The 18,072-nt window shown below is 36.8% G+C and overlaps 1 protein-coding gene across 1 annotated transcript in view; it reads right to left on the bottom strand.

The window, feature by feature from the left end:
* Positions 1–18,072, bottom strand: part of LOC144222404 (protocadherin-7) — a 220,200-nt gene that overhangs the window by 137,441 nt on the left and 64,687 nt on the right. The window lies entirely within an intron of this gene.

The following is an 18,072-nucleotide window of genomic DNA, read 5'->3' as shown; positions in this document are numbered from 1 at the left end:
TCATGGTGCTGTGACTCTGGTTGTTTTCTAACAGCATGGCAAGGAAGATTGGCTCCCCCTTCCTATCAAATAGAGAATAGTTTCTGCAGAGGAGTTTGGTAGGACACACACGCGTGCTTGTGTACTCACAAGCACAATTTTCATGTGTATTGTGAAATATGAAAATAAAATGGTCAACTGTTTTAGTTAAAAAATCAAAATACATGAAGACAAGCAGAGACATGGCTCCCACTTGACCACCACAAAAACCAAGTCTCAGAGACATGCAGAGTTTCCCTTCCAGGTCAGAGTTACAAATTAGTAGGGTCAGAACTAGCATTTCTCTTCCCCTCTTTTCAGTGGAAAGGCCTGGGTTTTTCAACGCCTATGAGTCCTACAGTGGAAAACACAGAAAAGTAGGGGCAGAAAGGCAGCTGATACTGCTACCCAAATCATTAATTTTGAGCATTTCTTTTTTTGTCTTCATTTATTTAGATAATTCCTTTAATTTTCCGTTTTGCTGAGTATATGTAGCTACATCGTTAATCCAAGCTAATTTTTAAAAGGTTAGAGGCTTCATAGAGAATGAGAAAAGAAATGATAAACTCTGTTTTTCCAGATCCATTTGTAAGCTTTTCAATAGTGAGTCAACTATGAATATTTCATAATTGCATATTTTCTTTTTGGGGGCCAACAGCCATTTTAATATAGAAACCATTAATAGAATTACCAGATGGGTGCTTTATTTGCTTTTAAAGTGGTTACAAATAGTAGCAATTAGTCATTGATGAAGACCTCTAAGTCAAGAGGTTTTTCATAATTCAGCACCATGATAATTTTTGGTATCATCTGCAAAACAATAAATACAAAAACGTTTGTAAAAGGCAACATATGTCTTGACAATTTTCTAATTATCTGTGTGTAAAACACTCAATTCTTCTGCACAGACGGAACTTTTCACATGACACATTTGTACTCCACAGCCTACAAAAGATTACTAGAAATTATTGAGCCCATATTTCTACCATTTGTTTTTATCTGATTCTACCCAGAGTCCACAGTTATGTTTATTTTTCCCACAAGAAGAGGTAACTGCTTATATGAGAAACAGAGGGGAGAACGGGTGTTGAACTGAAAGCTTGAATTTATTCAGAAATAGCATTAAAAACCAGACTCCACACTTTCCAGTGAAAATAAGAGGGGAAAGATGCCAGATGGAAATTGGCCAAATGGTGTTCTTTTAGGAATTGTGCCTAGTTATCCTGAAGGGGGAAAAATAAGAAGAAGAATGAGAGGGAGATTCCAATAGGTACCCTGAAAATTTTTTCTGCTTTACTTGTCAGTAAAGAAGCAGAAAACAGTTATTTATTCAAACATCATAACAAATCTGTAAAAAATAAAAAAAAAAACTACTGAATGTTTTAGACCAGGAAATACAATTTATAGTGACTTTTTGTGACATTTGGAATCTATTGATCATACTCTCTCTGTATAATCAATGTTGGTAATTGCATCGAACTCCTTCCCAATGTGTTTGTTTATGTAGTTGGTACTGACATCCCGTCTATCCATCCCACGGCTTTTGTTCATGTTCGGAGCTCACGCATCTTCTGCAGATCCAAACACAAAGATGTGCCTACACGCCTGCCCACCCCTCCCTCCTACACCAGCTGAGAAAAGCAACCGCCCCTGTCACTGTAGGCTCCCAAAGAGTCCACTGTCACTGCACATTTTTGTCCCTTCAGAAAAAAAAAAAAAAAAGAACTAATGTTGAGACCTCTGTTGCTTGAAATTCCCCAAAAATGGAGGCTCTAATTAAGTGCCTCGCTTTGGAATTTCCAAAACATTTAAGATCAGAAATCTTCTCACAAATTGGAATTCTGAAATTTATTTTACAAATAGATGAAGACTGTGACCATATGTGCTGGTTTGGGTCTAGGAATGCAGTACCTATTTAGTCAGGACACTTTGCTTCATCACATTTTGAAATAAGCAACCAGAATCCAGATATATAATATTTGTGGTTTCAGATTACATTTCAAAAGCCAAATTTCACATTCACAGGCTTTGAAAAGGGGAATCTTTGAAAGGGACATCTGAGTGACAAAAAAAGGGGGGGGGAGGGCCTAATGGTATTGGTTTAGTGAATAAAGCTGATGATGGAAGTGCTGAGGTCCCAGAGGCCCAGAAGCTTTGCTTGGGCCTCAAAGGCTGATACTCTGCACTGTCTTGCCTCTCCATTTTCTAACAGTCTCCAGTTCTTCCTGGCTTGGCCCCCCCTGACACCAAACTCTCACGGATGCAATTGATTCTTCCCTTCTTTGACCTCTCACAGCTGCCTTGCCAATCCCATTACCAAATCATACCACTATCTGTTTGCTCTCCAACTCCTCCTCCTGGATTGCCACGAGTTAGTGAGAAAATGGAATAACCACGCTGATGGACTTTGCTACAAATTTATGATTCCCAATGTCAGCTGAACTCTCAGAGCGGCTTACAGCCCTAGTGTTCATTTCTACTTGGCTGGTGTTCTCAATCCACACAGAAACTGTTTCCACCACACCCTCCTCAGATGCACCCCACTCCCCCATCCCGGACTCCTCTCAACCTCAATTTCACCTCCTACTGCTGAGAACATTGTGGCCGTCAGGCATGAACTCCCTCTCCTTCCCTCCTCTACTTCTCCAAATTCACCTGTATTTCCACTCACTGGATCTTCATTTAGCCACTTGGAAGAATCCTCATTATTTTATCCATTTGACCTTTTGATTCCACTCCTTCCTGCCTCTGACAAGATCTTATTTCCTCAGTGGGCTTTCTGATTTCTGTTCAACCTCTTTCTTTCACCCTATGAACCTACCTAAAGTTCCTTATATTGTAAAAAAGCTCTTTCCTCATTTCTTCCATCACCAAATTGCTGTTTCCTTTTCTCTTCTGCAAAATTCTTGGCAAAGTAAGTTGCATTCAATGGTTCTGCTTACTTAAAACGGTTTCCATGAAACTTGATGTACTCTAAGTTGGTGACCATGCTGATGAATCTATTAGACACGCTGTGTAGACATCTTTCTTCTCACTCTTTAATTTTGTTGATCTGAATTCTGGGAATGTGGCTTCAATATCAACTCACTCACCTATGAACTGCTTAAATTCGGGCAGGTATTTAACTTCTCTAAGATTTAGCTCTCACACATTTAAATTGGGGATGCCAGGGTCACTTTTAAGGACAGCCAGGTTTCCTTTGAACAAATTACTTTTTATCCACTGAATTCAGTATGGTGAGACTGTTACTCAAAGTGTGTTGCCTTTCCTTAACCAAAAGGTTGATAAATTGCCTGAAAAGGACATTTTGGCATTCCAATGGAGTTTGATCAGCGAGCATAGTGATGAAATGCATTTTAACATAACTGGATTTAAGTCATTTCAGGAGCAGTATCGGAAAGAGACTTTACCAATTCCTACTAACCCCTGAATTTATCTCTACCCACTGGGGCTGGAATAAACTTTTCTTTTTCTTGGCCATGTTCCTTCTTCTACCACTAGTACTTCACAAGCTCCACCTCATGGTTCCCAAAGCTATCTTTAGTTTAAAATATTAAGTGATAAATTTGGTTTCTATAGCTTGAAAACAAATTGTGTTATTAGTATTAAATGAGCTAATCTATGTAATATTTTTAGTGTAAAATCTAGTGCCTAATAAGGGTGAAGTCAATTTTTGCTATTATTATTGCTTTTGATATGTTATTATTAGTAGGTCTACTATACTCTGACTGAAACACTTTTCATCTTTGCTATTCATCACCCAATCTTTCCATATTCTACACTTATTTTGCTACTGCTTTATGTTACCCTCACTGTGGCTCACCAATGGCCCTTTACCTCCTTCCCTTTTCACTCTATGTTCCCCAGTGATCTCATATACTTCTTTGCAGTCACCTGTCACTAAATATACATGAACTTTTTAATTTTTCCCCTTCCCAATCTTATTCTCTTACTTTTCAAATTCCACTTTTTTTCAAACTCCACTTTTTAATTAAAATGTTCAATACTAAAATCTGAAATAAACTTCTTTTTTAATCCTATTTTTCTCTCCTTTCTCCTCCAGTCTCTAATCATGTATACTTTACATCCTTTGGTACATACATGTCTTTATCTGTCTCACATCATGCATCAGAATCACACTATGAGGTTTTATCGGACTGTATGAGTCCCCTGACAAGTGTCTTTTTCTCCAGCACTTTTACTATCAACTGCCCTCCATTTCACCAATAAAGTCATCATTTTAAACACTTATTGAGTTAGACTCTTGCTTGAAAACTTTCAGTGACTTACAAATACTTACAGAGTAAACACATACAATTCAAGGCTTTTCTGGAGCTGAATTTACTTGCTCTTTCCAGTTCATTGTGACTCACCCATCCCATGTTTCCTACACTCTAACCACACTGGATTATGTGATCTCACCAAGTATGCAAGGAAGTTTGACATTTTCACTACTTTGCTCATAATTTCTTCTCCAGCTGCAATGTCTTTCTTCCTTCCTAAGTGTAAGTGAACTTATTGTGTTACAAGGTTCAACTAAAAAGGTTCTTCTTTTATTAGGCATTTCCTGAATGTCTTCACTTTCTTTCCTTATCTCTGTCCTTCTATAGCACTTCTAATGCATCTGACTGTCTTGGATTGTTGAAAGCATAAATAGTATCTTTCTCATATGTACATCCCTAGCTGTAAGCACAGTTTCTGGGCTAAAGCATGTATTCCATACTTATTATCAAGTAATTGTTTCCCTCTGGTGATCTTCAGAATAGAAAAATATACTCTGAAATATATATCAATGTATATATATTTGATATAAATATAAATATATATTAATACATATATTTGAATATATGCAAGGTATATGTGAAGAGAATATATATTTCAAAATACTTTAGATAGATAGATAGATAGATAGAGTATGCATCCAAAATAATCTAGTGCTTTTATGCCTTTATACCTCATTGGTTAATTCTTCAGCAAGTCAGTACATGACTCAACACGGACATTAGTATTCTTGATATATATTACTTTTGATATCAATAAAAGTTATATTCTGAATTTGCAAACCAAGCGTTAAGAAATCCTAAATTATATCCAATGATATGATATTCTGACAATATGTTATATCAGAGGCTGTACCCTTTCACAGTGATATTAGCTAGAAATTTTTAAATTGTCACACCATAGGTAACAGCCACATTAAAAGCATGATGGCATTCCTTCTGAACCCTATCAAAAACAATAAAAATTTCAAACAAAAATACAATCTCTTATAAAAAATTATATGATAAAACATACTGAATATGATTTATACAGGACTTTACATAAATTTCATAGTAAGGCATAAAACTGGTATTTTGAAAATTGTGCATTATGAATGTGGATATTTATACATACAATCATGGGTTATAAGTTTTGCATAGATACGGTATATGCAACCTCTGCATTATGTAGAAAATAAGAATTTCTGTTTCAGCAACAGAGAATAACTTTACAAGACATTTTTCTTGAAAGATTTAACAATATAAGCGCCACCCATTAATCATTATTCACAGACCAGGGCTTCTAAATTCTTGAAACACTAGGTAGCCCTTGGCAGACTCTAAGCCCTTTCAGTCTAACAGACGGAAGCTGAATTTCCTTGACTGCAAGCCAAAGATCAGACAGAAAACACCCAGGCAGAAAGAATCCACTCTAATTCAATATCGTTTAATTGGAATTAAAGGTGAAAAAAGAAAGAGAGAGAAAAAACCCCAGCAACCTCGCAGCCTGTGCCCTTCAATATTGATGATCCTTAAAATTTTGCTGTCAAAAAACTGCCAGAACTGTCTTACTACAAATGAAATCCTATGTGTTGTTTTTTTTTTTTTTTTCAAAAGAAAACAGCAAGCCCTAGAAACTATAGGGCAGTGAAAATCATATCTGTATTATTTGTGGTGTAAATTCTTTTTTTTTTTCTTAAGCCATGAAACACAAAGAGCAAACAGAAATCATTGAAAATATTTTAATCGTATGCAGCAAAATAAAAAAAAAAACACAAAAATACTTCTGGATAAGGTCTGAAATAGAAATCAGCTTATAGCTGGAACATGAGTTCAGGCAATGAGACAGGTAAAAATGGGACTCCATGGATTTGATGAGTGATGATACTTGAAGCTTTCACCTCAAGATACCCTCCAAGGCATGACTTCATTTGAGATCATAGCTTAACATCAAGGAAAGTCTCTTTTGACAGCATTGGAGCAAAGGAATTTTGTATTAAAATCATGGTCTGTATCTCTTCCCAAACATCATACAGATTTGTGATATTGTCACACATAAACAGTTCAAGTTGAACTGAACTCCATCTTCAAAGAATGGTTTTATGTCTATTGATTTCAGAAACCATGCATTAAATTGTCTTCCTTTTGGTATTAATTATCCTAATTCCTCTACTAAAGAAAGAAGGCTCTAGGGCAGAGGAGTGTATCCGTGCCAAGAAATGACCAAAGAGACTAGTTGTCTCTACGACTTTGTATTCTACATAAAGTATGGCAGCTAATAGCACTGAATTCCAAGTCCAGGAGAGCTATGTTTCAGTTAAAGTGCAACTCAAATCCCATTAGGGTCAATTGTTTCTTCCTCTCTAGTGCTTCCTCTGCACTGCTTTGAAAGTTATTCTCCTAACAAATCAGGGTCACTACTCCTCAGTCTTTAAAGACCTCTGCTGTATCACTTCCATTTCTCCCAGCGTCAAGTTGTACCTCCATAACATGAATCTAATGCCTTATACATGCTGATCTACTCTCCAGACTTCGTTTATACCTTCCTGCCTTGGCACCCACTTGTTGTCCACCGGAGTCCTTCCTCTTGGAACCACATGGTTCTCACATCTGAGAAACACATATTTATCTTGCTAATGGTAGAGTGCCTGCAGTAGAGTAGATCCTGAGTAGACACAGAGGGATATGAGCTCTAACAGAACCCATATAATTTGTGACGTATATGTACATAAGTATGTGCACATCTTCACACCTGTGTTACCTAGCATTTAATATTTTATAGAAATGGAATATCCACAGTACCTAATCAAGGGTAGAAACTCAATATTTATTGAATGACTAATATTTATATGTTTTATTGAATATCTTAGAATCACCCAAAATTTACATCTATAGAATCCAATGAATTCAATCAAGCATCTGCTAATCTACTGGTAAGCAAGACACTTTGCAAAAATGAGAAGGAGATAATAACTATGAATCAGGCTTGGTTCTTCCCAGTGAAGAGATTCTAGTGTAGCAAAGACATAATATGCATATACCCTTTCAAAATATTCCATCAAAATATTTCATCATTAAAGATAGGAAGATTTAGGTAGCATAAAACCACACAGATAAAATGCTGTTTTTTTTTTATTTTTTAAATGTTTTTATTTATTTCTGAGAGAGAAAGAGACAGCACGAACAGGGGAGGGTCAGAGGGTCAGAGAGAGAGGGAGACACAGAATCTGAAGCAGGCTCCAGGCTCTGAGCTAGCTGTCAGCACAGAGCCCGACGCGGGGCTCGAACCCACAAACCGTGAGATCATGACCTGAGCCGAAGTTGGACGCTTAACCAACTGAGCCACCCAGATTCCCCTAAAATGTCTTAAAGTTAGCCTGAACAACTTGGTAACCAGGAAAAGAGGGAAGGTAAGATTCCCTCATGTAGAGTTAGACAAACAAAGGATTGCTGGAGAAGGTGGTACTATAGCTTACAATAAACTGGTAGGAAAGTATAAAGCAGGTAAAGTCACCTGAAAGTCACCAGGCTTAGCTGGAACACTGAGCTCACAAAAAGGATGAATGGAAACTACAAATGCGAGAGGAGAATTAGAGGTAGGGAATTAGAATTCTAAAGGAAGGAACCTGAAATGTACTTATGAGACATGAATAGGCACTACGTGTTCCTGAACAGGGACTAAGAAGCAGTAAGCTGTTCTGTCCTTGCAGGACGCTGGGCAGCAAGGTAAGCAATACTGCAGCCTTCAGTGTAATATCAGACTACTACGTGTAATTTGTACACAAACGTTAATAGCAGTCTACCTATGTTTTCCATGCCTAACCATGATCTATTTTGCATGTTTTGAACAGTCACCAGTAGCACAGAGAGAGAGAGAGAGAAAGCTTTTTTTTTTTTTTTTAAAGCACATGTTATGATCCAATATTGCTAGATGGCGCAGTGAGTGGAATACTTGTAATAACGGTCGTTAGGGCATATCAGCTTCAAATTCAACTAAACAATATATAACGGCAACTATGCAGGACAGAGGTGGACCTTACAACCACCTACATGAAAAATAGTCAATATAAAGATCCAATGGTAACCTTTCTTTTAAAACAAGTTAACAGAAAATTACAGTAAAATATTTGAGGACAACTGAAATAAAAACATTCCCAAATCTCAGAGTTAAACACACTGAATGACAACACAAATGATATGGCAATGACTGACAAGAGCATGTCACTGTACCATATGGTGCTCCCCCAAGACAGCCAGACACCTTCAATTCATAGAATTCCAAATATTCAAAGAAAGTGGAAGTGGAACTGGGATTATGAGCTTACCTAAACAGCCAGATGAGGTCTACTAAAAAAAATAAAAAACACCTGTTACATATTTCTCAGTATTTCTTGTAAGGAATAATGTCTAAATCCAAAGAGATACTCCTAGAAACAGCTCAACGTCTGCATTGATAATTGATGATGTGTTATTATATTCTCAGTTTTCATAGCATGGTTGCATTTTCTAAATAATTCCAAAAACATCTTTTCAAAGCCACTTGAAACAGGAAGCTTATTCATAAAGATTGTGAAATCTCTACCAATAAACAGTCCTAAAATCACGTTTAGATTCCTGTAAAGGCTTAAGGAAATCAGGATTTAAAGTCAGATACACCTGCAGTTTGGATCCTAGCCTAATCGTGACTAGTATACGATTTTGGAAGCGCTATATGTCTGTTTTTGGCAGCAGATAACACTTAGACACCCCCACCATGTGGCAGGCACCATCCCACATTGCATTGAGACTGCTTCTGGAATCCTAGCTCAACTCGTGAATAGCTATGTGACCTGTGTCACAGTTTTGAGCCTTTCTTTAATAATACTGTTATTGATACTTGATCACTTTATGCTAGGCAGTTGCAATAAATGTATATATTAATTTAATTCTGACCTTACTTACATAACATAGTAATTCATCCTCATCACCTAATAATGCTATGAGACTACTATCCCCACTTAAATACATGCATGAAAGGTTAAGTAAATTGCCCAAAGTCTCCAAGACTAGTCCATAATTGGTGTTCATTTAATTTATGAACTATAGGGGCATCTGGGTGGCTCAATTGATTGGGCATCAGACTTTGACTCAGATCTCATGACTCAGGTCTTACGGTTTGTGGGTTCTAGCCCTGCTTGGGGCTCTGCACTGACAGCTCAGAGCCTGGAGCCTGCTTCACATTCTGTCTCTTTCTCTTTGCCCCTCCTTTGCTTATGTTCTCTCTCTCAAAAAATAAATAAATAAATAAATATTTATGTTTATATACATTTAATTATATATTTTTATATAATTTTATGAATGATATGCATTTAAATTATATACTTTTATAGGAAATCCAAGAAAGAACAAATATACTAATTGCAATTCATAGTAAATACATTCAAACTGAAAGATCACTCAGATCAGATCATTTTCAGGTAACTATCAGAGCAAAAATTAAATTGCAATTTTCTGATTGTCTGAGGACAGCGTACTATGCAACTAAAAAGAAAAGAAGCTTAGGAACATCTTAGGAACATTTGGCACAAATGTTTACTGAATTATTTTGTATCACAAACTCAAATTTGTCCTTTTTTTTTCAGAAAACTGAACTTATAATTAATTATGGATTACTAATTACAACTTCATAATATGTATATGCTTTCTATTCCATTTGCCGAACATTTCTACCAAGTGAAAAAGGAGCAATTCGAGTTGATGTGTTAGGTGAGGAAAAGAGTCAGAGGGGAAAAAAACAGTAAAACTTAAACAGCTTTCTCTTTTTAAGATTTTGCATAACAGAGACTTGAGACTTTCATAGTTACTCAGTTCTGTGCACAATAAAATATCTGTGAGTGACGTAATAACCAGCAATGTTCCAAACGGCATCCATACATTAACTGCCAAAAGAGGCTACTGAAAAATTTCTGAAAGGAATAAAAGAGTCCTCTGGACCTCGTGTGGTGTGCAAACTCACAGGAAATGAACAGCCTAATTCTATTGCCATGAAACAAGCCCAGCAGATATCAGTGATTTGGAACAAAAGCTTGACAAAGCCTGGGGATATTCATCAGATCCTTAAAGCATTCTATTTCTTTGCATGTTCCAAATTGCCCACAGGGTAAAATGAAGAGCAAAGCGCCCCCAGAAGGTTTGTTGTATTTGATAGCCCAATATTCATAACAACTGTGCCCATTCTTTATGCTGTTGTGAAAAGGCAGAACCGATCTGTTGGTGGATGACTGTCTTTGGCTCAGCAGAAGCTTCCATTTTATGCAATAAAGACAAACACACGCAATCTCAATTTGTTCTCACTGGGGAGGGAAGAAAAGGATGAGAGACCCCTTTCATGTCATGCACTTGATAAATTATTTCTAAAATGCATAGTTTTTATTCCTCGGGCCTGTCCAAAGGCTAAGTTCCACCGTGGCTTTCCAAAATGCAACCCTTTGTCAGTCATTTCAATGGCTCTTAATAGAATCCTATGAATCACATTATATATTCAAAAATATGATTACCCTAATACATATCTTTTATGTTTGCTCTCAAAATTATGAGGAGTACTTCTGTTTTATCTGAGGGAAGCCTTGAGGCATTTATTTGTGGTCACTTGCCGCTTAAAATGTAGTTCATTTAACAAGATCACACGGTTAGTTATTTGATATGCTTTTAATTCATGGGAGTCTTTCATACCATAAAATGCCTTTGAAAAAATCTGTTCTGAGTTCGGGGGGCGGGGGGGGGAACATATGTATGGTTTTTTTTATTTTTAAATAAAGAATTAGTTTTTAAAGCATTAAAAAATGTTTTGGGGGTGGCCCCGTCAGTTAAGCATCGGACTCTTGATTTCCGCTCAGGTCATGATCTCAAAGGTTGATGAGTTCGGGCTCATTGCACTGGCAGTGTAAAGTGTTCTTGAGATTCTCTCTCCATCTCTCTCTCTCTGTGCCTCCTGTGAGCACACACACTCTCTCTCTCTCTCAAAATAAATAAATAAACTTAAAAAAACTTTCTTGAGGAAACTCTACCCCCTTAGCAGTGGGGCTTGAACTCATGATGCCATGATCAAGGGTTGCATGCTCTACCCACTGAGCCAGGCAGGCAGCCTCAAATGGAATATTATTTTGATTTATTTTATTATTTTATTGTTCATTTATTGTCGAGAGAGAGAGTGTGAGCAAGGGAGCGGCAGAGAGGGAGTCACAGAATGCAAAGCAGGCTCCAGGCTCTGAGCTGTCAGCACAGAGCCCCACGCAGGGCTCGAGCTCACAAACTGTGAGATTGTGACCTGAGCCGAAGTCGGACACTTAACCGACTGAGCCACCCAGGGACCCCAGAAATATTATTTTTAATTCTGATGCGATGTGATATTACATCAACAATTCTGAAGCTTTCTTTCCTTTTTTTCCTTGTCTCCATTAGGTCCCATGGGAGCCTAATGGCTTAGGTCACAACATGAAACATCATGCTAATTAAACTGCTAATTAACTGGTATAAGACATATACTGCATGAAATAGATTGCTGTATTATACTGTCTTAACTTTTGTGCCATTTCAACTTGGTAACCAATAATTTAGAACCCTTTAATCATGTTCTTTAATCCATATGTTAATCTCCGATGACAAGAGCACACGAATTACTAGGGAGGCTTGGTACAAAACATGTGTTTCATTTCTTCCTGATATTGAAAAAGGTTTGTTGAAAGATAAAAAGACCCTGTGTTTATAGATTCTTAATATTCATTTCAATGTAACCTCTCCTCATAAACATTTTCACAGACTTCTCCCACTGAATATTGAGGCATTTATGTGACTAGCCATCATAGAGTTTTTTATTAAAAAGGCTCATGGGATTACTTAATTGTTTCCCTAACATTATCAGGGTCTTTCTGAACACAAATTTTTTTTTCAGTTACATAACGTTAACAATCAAGTGTCAATTTGGGGTTAAGAAAAGGGCAGATTATTATGTAATAAATATGCAAGGGTTTTAAAAAGTCAACCAGCAGAAAGTTAGAATGCATTATATCCACTTGAAATGTATTATCAGGAGGTAGCCGTTTCTGATCTTTCCAGAATATATATACCAAGTGTCTGCTTCTTTCATGAGCTTGACACATAGGGGAGGAAAAAAAAGAAAGAAGGAAAACCTCCTGACCTGTCTTTTAACAGCTAGACACAGAGAGAAGAAAAAAAGATGAGAGACCTGGGTCCTCCTCACCTGCTACTGAGGCAGAATTTCCACCGAAGCAACTGGGCAGTAGCAATTACAAAACAGGCTGAGCTGTACCTGGTCTCAAAATTTTAATCTCTTAAAAAAGGACATGTTCATTTCCTCCCTAACATCTAGGGATACAATCTAGGAAGATATTCATTTTTAATTACATCAATCTTAACTCCTCCTTAGAAATCCACAAAAAGAAGCATAAGATCATAATTATGGTAGATAGAGAATAACCATCTCTTTCATGAAAAAAAGGAAAAGTTATTGAAATGGATAGCCTAATAAAAATCTGTAATTGACCCTGTTTCTTTTCAGGTGCTCAGTTGCTAAACTATAAAATGAATTTAGAATATTACCATTTCCTCATGTTTTCACAAGCAATGCCATGGGTTCCTGAGAACACAAGGACATTTCTTAAGTCTAGATTTTTAAGCCACAATTAATATTCAGTATATTTTTTCCAAAATACGGTTTCAAATAGTCAAAACAACATTTTCAATGATAGTTTATTTGTGTTATCCTCTCCAATATAGTTAGCCAATTGCAATGTTTAAAATGAAAGCCACTGACTTTCCAGACATTAAATATTACCCAGTTCAATTCAGCCAATATTTATTTTTGTTTTTATTTCACACATTCAAATCTCTCCTTTATTATATATTACAAAGTGCATTTTCTGCTTAATAAAAGACTTTGAAAATGAAGTCTCATCATATATTATAGATAATTATTAACTATCTGCAAAGAACAGTAGCTACTTATTCATGGACAGGTTATCATAATCAACATTTATCCTTAGTTTTGATGATAATCTGACAAATAATTTCTCATTTGTACATTTCACAATGCTTAAACCACTAATAATTGGGAGAAATTATACTCCCTTATAATTACAAATAAAGTGATCTTTCAAAAATTATTCTTTGACCTTTTAAAACCTTTCATCATTGGATTGACAGGCCTGATTTCAGCTTTCACACTTTCCGTTCACTTGTCGATGCTTGAAGAAATTACAGCTCATGTGGCCCTAAGATTTAAATTGTAACAGACCAGAAACCAATGAATTACCCCAGAGAATCTGTACCTGTACAATTTTGCTCAGTTTCATGATATAGTATATGAAGTACATGGAGGCTTGGAGTTACCTGTTCTGTGAGGTGCCTTTTGGGTCACTTCTGAAAGTGATACTGAGTTTATTAGAGCCCTTAAACATCTCAGTCGGCAACAACTACACTCTATTCATATGTTAATTATAAAAACAACAATGAGGAAATTAACAAGTGCCAGCTTTTACTGAGGCCTTGCCATGCCATACTCCCATTACCTGGCTAAATCTCACTTAATAATCACAATTACTTTACAATAGATGCTACTATTAACTTTCTATCACATCTGAAGAAACGAAGGCAGAGATATGTTTGTTCAAAGGCCATTCAGTTTGTAAAATGTATACGATCCATGTTTGAAACCTAGGCAATCTGGATTCCAGACACTGCACTCTTAAGGCACTATGAGAGCCCTTCACTTAGCACACGGCATTGTAATAATTAGCCTGTGTGGCTGGAATTCCCATTAGACCGCGAGCTCTTCTTATTCAAAGGATGCAGTTGTCTTTTGCCTCAGTCCACAACAAAGTCTTCATTTTCAAATAATGTTTGATGCAAATATTACATAGTAACATATTTTAAGCCTGCAAAGCAAGTAAGTTAGAAAAGAATTTCTTCTTCCCGGTCTCCAATATTTAAAGCAGACATCCTAACACAGATTCTATCTTTATCCAATACTTCTGTGTGTGAGAACCTCTGAACGCCTCTCACATGGGAGTCATGCTTGCCGAATCCGCCTCACCCGCGTTAATGGATGTATGATCTGAAGAACCAAAAACTCCACCTCGGTCTGTACCCCCAAACAGTTCCACAGCCTAACTTGTATCCCCATCTTTTACAAATTTGGCATGAAGGATCCATGACCTGCTGAAATCTCTGAAACCAGACTGGCAAGACTCAGAGCCTTCCTCCACCTCCTGCTGGTCTGTACGTTTGCAAATTTGCGCAAATTCTCTGTGCCTAATCTTCCTCATCTGTGAAATGGATGATATGACAATAATGGCATCTGCTGCGTGAGGCTGGCATAAATATCAAATTGAGCAATTAACATATCATCTGTATAGCGTTGACTGTTGGTAACTAATTCAACTAATTTATATTTATCAATACCAGGAAGGGGAAATAGCATCCAAGTAAATAAATAAGCAGAATTAAAACCAAAATCAGCTATTTTAATCCTCAATGATATTTTTAAAGGGCTTTATTAATTTTAGTGAAATTTTTACTTCTGTGAGTCCAATCGGCTAAGGAATTCTGAACATAACTTTCAGACTGGCAATTGTCATTCACAGGTGCCTCTCTGTTGCTCTTTATAATCATCTTCTTTCTTTGAGCCAAGTCTGGTCTTCCCCCTGGGCCCCCCTTCCCTTTCTTTTCAGATGGAAAGAATCAAAAGCTAATGGTAAACATTTTATTTATAGATAATGGGTCATGGGAGAGGCCTGGTAGGTGGTCTCCCATCTTTAGTCTAATCTTGTAGAATATAGAATAAACTGACGAAATTAAATTTTATTACCTAAATTAGTCCCATAAATGACCAGAAGTTCACTGAAACAAACAAAAAAAAATGGTCAGTGTGATAAATTCTCTAACTAAGGATCCCTGAAGATGATCCTATCCATACCACTTCTGTGATTTTGTAAGTGACACCATTTGGCAAGTGAGTATGCGCCCTCCGCCCCAAAATTGACAGCATGTATATGCTTTCATTTTGTTTCGTACTGTTTCTCTGACCTTTCTCAGTTGGAGTAGTAGCAGGAAACTAAAATAAAAGCACTGCTTTTCTGTGTGAGGCACTTTGTGACTACACATTAATCCTGAAATTATAACAGTTGCAAGACTCCTCAGCCTGTTGCTTCTCCTAAGCAGAGAACTGACTGTTAGATGAAAGAGCCTATAGCAGTAAACATCAGGGGCTAGTGTTTCCTTCTCCTCTGAACCCAACCAGGCTGATCTGAGTCCAGAAATGCCTTTGAAGTCCCAGAGACCTTCATGTGCTGATCAATCCTTGGGGGGTAAAGAGCAAGAAAAACTGGTTCTGGCACTTTCATATTCTGCCAGGGAATGCATTCAACTCAACGCAGAACAAAAAGGTTTCCTCTGTTACAAATTGAGTGATTTTGTACTTGGGTGCCTCTTGGTTCAATTAACTTAGGGAAACCTATTGATCCAGGAACATGATTATTTATACGCCAGTACATATTTCCATTAAGTCAGACTAAGGATGGAACAGTAACAAAGGTAAATTCGCATTTCCCCTTGCTCTTAAGGCATGCGGTCAGCTTTAGGTCAGTTTACGTGGAAAACAGCATGTGATTCTCTTAATACAAGTGATCACTATTGAGGGCACCCGGGTGGCTCAGTTGGTTGAGTGGCCGACTTCGGCTCAGGTCATGATCTCATGGTTCGTGGGTTCGAGCCCCGCATCAGGCTCTGTGCTGACAGCTAGCTTGAGCCTGGAGCTTGCTTCAGATTCTGTGTCTCCCTCTCTCTCTGACCCTCCCCTGCTCATGCTGTGTGTGTGTGTGTCTCTCTCTCAGAAATAAACTAAACATTAAGAAAAATTTTTAAAAAAACACAAGTGATCACTATTGAGTATTAATATAATCAGTATTAAGTGTCATGCTGGACTGTTTCCAAGCTATCAAAATCTTAGAGGTTAACAATTAAAATGATCTTAAAATTGTGCAATCCGAACACATCCTTTATAGTTAAGAAATCTGAGCACCTAGGGGTGCCTGGGTGGCTCAGTCAGTTAAGCATCCAACTTTGTCTCAGGTCATGACCTCATGGTTCCTGAGTTCAAGCCCTGAGTTGGGCTCAGTGCTGACAGCTCAGAGCCTGGAGCCTGCTTCAGATTCTGTGTCTCTCTCTTTCCGTCCCTCCCACCCCGCTCACACTCTCTTTCTCTTTCAAAAATAAATAAACATTAAAATATTTTTAAAATATGTAAAAAAAAAAAAGAAAAAGAAATCTGAGCACCTGGAAACTCAAAAAATTACCCATGAGGTCTGGCTGTTTAAGGGCAGAGCACAATTTGACATCAAAGCTCCCAAATCTGTTCAGGGTACTTTTCTGTTCCCACCCAAAATAATCTCTGTCAGACTTTTTCTCTTTCTCTCAAGAGGTTAAGCTCTTCACTCTCAAATTGGGGATGATGTATTCCCCAAACCAGCAACGTGAACATATTTTACGTCCCGTTATGTTTTAAGAGATGATTAAAATAAGAAATATTGTCATTTTATAAAGCAGTTACATTTTATTGTTTTGGTCACAGAAAAATATTCAACACAATAGAATTATACAGTTTGTAGACTTATGATTTATTATAACAGCATAAATAAAAACAAAAATCCCTGTAATAGTATAGCTAGGATACCAACTTCAGTTGATTGTCACATAGAAAGAAGAGGTAAAAAGTTCTTCTATAAAGTTAATCAGCCAGATATAGAGACACGAATACAAATACCGGAGAATAATAGTTTAAAAATCATTATGGCACATGGTGGCTACAAAAAATATGTCATTCTGTTTTAAATTTTTACTATCTTATCTATGTTAATAATATATGATTACTCGTAATTAATTGAGGCTGAAGAAAATGAAAAAAAAAAAAAACCAAACTACAACTTATAGGGAGATTAAAAAGTTGTAGTTAAAATACAAATACTTCCCAAGTCTCTTCTATAAGAACATCCATGATTCACATCCTTTGTCACTGAGTAAAAGTAACCTGAAGGAGTATAATAGAACTTTTCAACTGTCCTCAGACTGATTTCACAGGAGCCTTCTCATTATTTTGAGACATTGGTACTATCTTCATGTAAATGGCTCAATGGCAATAAATATTATACTTAATCGGAGAGCCTTCGCAGTTGTCAGTCTGTTTTAGGATTGCTTCATTTCTGAACAATTATCTGTAATAATGATAACATGTATGAAATGGCTTAAGACAGTTTACGCTACCTCTTTACATTCTAGGTAACAAACCAAGTGCAAATGTCAACCATTAAATTGTACCTGCCTCTATGTCTGTACGCATACACACAAATGCATCCAAATACACTCATACAAAAATTAGACTTTATACAGTATCTCCAATTGAGCAAATCACTATAATGCAAAGAGGTACTTCCTGCATGCAATTCATTCTTAACAAAATAAAAAGCCCTCCACAGCATACACAAATGCATAGGACCATAAATTTTAAAGGCCAGATTCCTATTGATATAATGGCCATACATTCCTTGAACATTTACATGGATTACCCTAAATTCCATCAGAAATTGTGTAAAATGTCTGTGAGATATACTGCGAAGTACTATCTGCTTTTACACATACTTGTATTTCAACAAGTATTAGAATGACCTAAATTTTATTTTCGTTCCTGTCCACTAATTTCTCACTTTCCCTGACTGGCAGTAGTATTTCTTCTTAATGCCTTATT

Source organism: Crocuta crocuta, unplaced genomic scaffold (genome assembly GCF_008692635.1).
Source record: "Crocuta crocuta isolate KB4526 unplaced genomic scaffold, BGI_CrCroc_1.0 scaffold805, whole genome shotgun sequence".
Classification (NCBI taxonomy): domain Eukaryota; kingdom Metazoa; phylum Chordata; class Mammalia; order Carnivora; family Hyaenidae; genus Crocuta; species Crocuta crocuta.
The sequence above is the reverse complement of the archived record's forward strand: the minus strand, read 5'-3'. Positions and strand labels throughout refer to the sequence as shown.